Genomic DNA, 4,033 nt, shown 5'->3' on the forward strand with positions numbered 1-4,033 from the left:
CGCGTGTGTGTGTACATGTGTGTGTGTTTTGTTGTTGTTATGTGTGTGTGTGTGTGTGTGTGCGTGCGTGCGTGCGTGCGTGTGTGTGTGTGTGTGTGTGTGTGTGTGTGTGTGTGTGTGTGTGTGTGTACGAGTGATCGTTCCGTTAGCAGAATGCCAAGAACGATTTATGAAGGTCGTGAGTTCGAATCCCGGGTGTCAACAAAACAACAAGAACAATACAATTAGCAGTCCCGCTGCCCATCACCAGGATACGTTGTCGTTCTGATGGTCACGGTGTCAGTGTCGTGTTAGACAATAGAGTGGAAACACTTGATCTACAGTCCGTGAAATCCTTCGATGACACTGAGGGAAATGCAAAAGAATAACTATTTTTGAAACTCAAATCCTTATTGCGTAAATTCAAATCCTTTATTGCGTACACAGGTTATGTTTTTCTTTTCGATCGAATTTTGTCTATTGCTAGAGAAACGTGACTTGTTCTTATGTCGTCTATCATAGTATTTACCTGTTTGCTAAAGTGGGCTCTTTTTTTCTTTTTTTTATTATTTTTTTTATTTTTATATATCACTCTGTATATGCGTAACAGATGCATGTGTGTGGGCTAATTTCTCAACGCCCCCTGTGCGGGGCACTTGAAACAAATGTCTTGCCTTGTTCACAGCTAGAAATGTGTGGCCTATCTGTTAATGTAAATTAAGCATAAGAATATTGCCTGAAATTAATGCGTGAATGAAATGTTGTGATTATATTGTTTTGATGTTTGCCGGACATTGTGATAACACATAAAATCAATGTGTGAATGAGTACTCATTGTTCTGTCTATATCATTTTGATGTGAACTGGACACGTTAATACCACTTGGAATCAATGTGTGAACGGATACTTGAAATATTGCCTTTTCATTATCAGGTCGTAAACTGGGCATTGATTTATTGTATTTCATGGATGACTGTTTGAATGAATATTGTTCTGCCCGTATACATTTTGATGTGGAATGATTGATATTCAGAACAATACCTATACTACTGTAGCTTCCCAGTGCACAAAACCGTATTTGTCTCAATAAAAACACACATCGTCACAAATGAACAAGACAACAAGGAAACCTAAAACAAAGTCCTGCCCTGTTAAAAGCATATCTTAAGTAAGTGACGAATGTCTTCTCAGCTAGAAAAACAAAAAAAAACCCAAAAAACTGAATGCAAATGGTTTTCAACAAAACACATATGAAGACAATAGAGTCAAACGATATATTGGGGGTCTGGGGACTACTGCTACCACAACTCCAGGAGGGTCGTGGACAACACATACCTTATGAGAATCACTCTTGTTCTGCACAGTCTAATCAAACCTGCAGCGCCGCAGAAAAACAAAGGCGGGCATACTTTCCAATCATAATGATCTTGGTTTCCAGGCCAAAAAGTGGCCAAGGGAAACAACTCTTCTTTGTAGCAGACGAACAAGCGTCAGACTAAAGTTCCAATACGCGATGATTATTTTCACTCTTTTCATGTGTTCGTTCATGTGGAAGAATGTTTAGACGCTCATTTGTCAATACTGTGTTAGTGAGGGTCAGGGTTCGAATATCGGTCTCACCCTTTCGCCGAAGTTTGACTCGAAAATCAAACTGAGCGTCTGGTTATTCAGACAGACGATAAACCGAGGTCCCGTAAACAGCACGTACTCCGCTACACTGAAAAAGAAACCATGGCAACAAAAGTGTTGTCCTCTGGCTAACGTCCATGGAGGAAATCAACTTTGAATGCACAAATATATATATATATGCATGCATTCAAAGCCTAACTAGCGCGTTGAGTTATGGTGCTGTCAGCACTCTGAAATTAGCAGCCGAGCGTACAGATCTAAATCTAGGAGTAGTATAGAGATCGAAAGTCATAAAGGTATGTGGATGCAGTATATATGATATTAAAACATATGGTATATTACCCTTCAATTTCAACTTATCTTGTCTTCTTCTTCTTCAGCTGATGGATGGAATATCTAATGTTTGTTCGTTCAATATGTAATCGAACGATGTACTGAATCAATGCCTTTAAATAATGAAGACATCAGAGTTGGTCAATGTTCCTAATTTAAAACAGATAGAAAAGAAACTTGTGTTTGCAGAGCAGTGGAGCACCGACACTAAACATGAAAACATACTTCATGATTCTTATAGTTATACCCATGATGCTTATACACCCAAACCATGTTCATGTCTGTAAACATTTTGGTATATCATTTCCATCCTTTTTTTCTTATCCTTTGAATTTTGTTTTTGAAAAAAACAACACCACCACCACTAAAAACAACAGTATTGCACAAGCTTTGAAAGATAAACAGACGAAGATGGAGAGGCAGACAGACAGCGATAGGGAAGGACAGAGATAGGGACAGTGAGAGGCAAAGACAAGAGACAGACAGAGAAACAGAGTGTGTGGCGGGGCAGGCCTACGTGTGCAAACAGACAGACAGACAGACAAACAGGCAGACAAATCAAATCTACAGATATCTTGCTTGCTGGCTGGCTCTTTTTTGGGGTGGGTGGGTGTGGGGTGTGGGGGGGGGGGGGGGAGGGGGGGTGGAGGGGGAGGGGCGTTCATCCATTCCAATACCCACAGGACTTTGCCAACATATGTAAGGAATGCAGCAGATCTGGAAGGCAGCAAATACTGAGCTATAAACTCTGCGACATTTTAAAAAAAGAGGGCGGATGATAGGGGGGGGGGGGGGGGGGGGGGGGGGGGAGAGGGAGGCAGGGAGGGTACAAGGAAGATAGAGGAAAAGGAGAAGGGAGGATGGTAGGGTGGGTGGGGAGGGGAGAGGGGAGGACCCCCAACGTACCGAATAACGGTCAAAACGGTCATGCGCCCGTTTAAAGCGAAACCTGATACCATCCCTATACAGGCACACCGCCAGTCGTCAAGAGTCGCGACAATCGGCATCAAATTACTGGCACTTCTCCCATGCAAAAAGAAAGAAGAAAAAACGGAAGTGGGTTGGGGAGGGGGGGAGGGTTGGGGGGCGGGGGGGGGGGGGGGAGAAAGAAGAAGGAAGAGAAGAAGAAGTGAAGAAGAAGAAGAAGAAGATTGCCCTTCTCTTGTGTGTATCAAAACTGTCTTGCTGTAACGGTGTCTTGTAACTGTGTCTTATTTTCGTTTTTATCCGAACAAGCAGAAAGGGTCACAATCATGTTCTCTGTTGCGTTCACGCACAGGTTCAAACAACAACAATAACAACGAAACACACACACACACACACACACACACACACACACACACACAAAAACAAACAACAACAACCAAACAAACAAACCCAAAACTGAAACTTGTAATACAGGTCTTATCTCTTTGGAAGAGCAAGGCTGTTTAAGGTGTGTGTGTGTGGGCCCGGGGGGGGGGGGGGGGCGGGGGGGGAGGGGGGGTTCTGGGAGGGGGGTGATGCGCGAGAGGATGGGGAGGGGAGGGAGGGGAGGGGGGAAGGGGAGGGGAAATGTGTGTGGCTTCAACATGACACCGATGTGGTGGTGAAGGTTCGGGCGGAGATGTAGGGGAGTAAGAAAATTCTGAATATGGGAAAGCTTTATACTAGCTAAAGCGTTTAGTAGTATGAGGGGTAGTAGGCGCGGAAATAGGTCTCTTTCGACTAAGGGACATGAAAAGGCCGTGCTTATTACGTACAGCCGAATGTACTTATTGCGATGTCAATGTGTGTAACAATAGTAACCAGAACTGAGTTTAGTAGGTCATTAAGGGTAGAGTGGAGTTTAACGACCTATCGGCTTCACGCCCCTAAGGTCAAGTTGTTCGTGGCTGTGGTCTTTTCCATGGGGGTGTGGCGTGGTCGAGGCGTTGGTCCTGTGGTGTTGTTCGAGGAGGGTCCTTGCTGTGTGCTGACTGCCGGCAATGTCCGTGGTCCGTGCTATGTGCTGGCTGCGTGCGGGTGGTGGAGTCCTGATTCATTAAGGGTGGGGGGATTTCTTTATATATGTACGATTTTTTTCTTCTTGTGTGTGTGTGTGTGTGTGTGT

Source organism: Babylonia areolata, chromosome 12, assembly GCF_041734735.1.
Source record: "Babylonia areolata isolate BAREFJ2019XMU chromosome 12, ASM4173473v1, whole genome shotgun sequence".
Classification (NCBI taxonomy): Eukaryota; Metazoa; Mollusca; class Gastropoda; order Neogastropoda; family Buccinidae; genus Babylonia; species Babylonia areolata.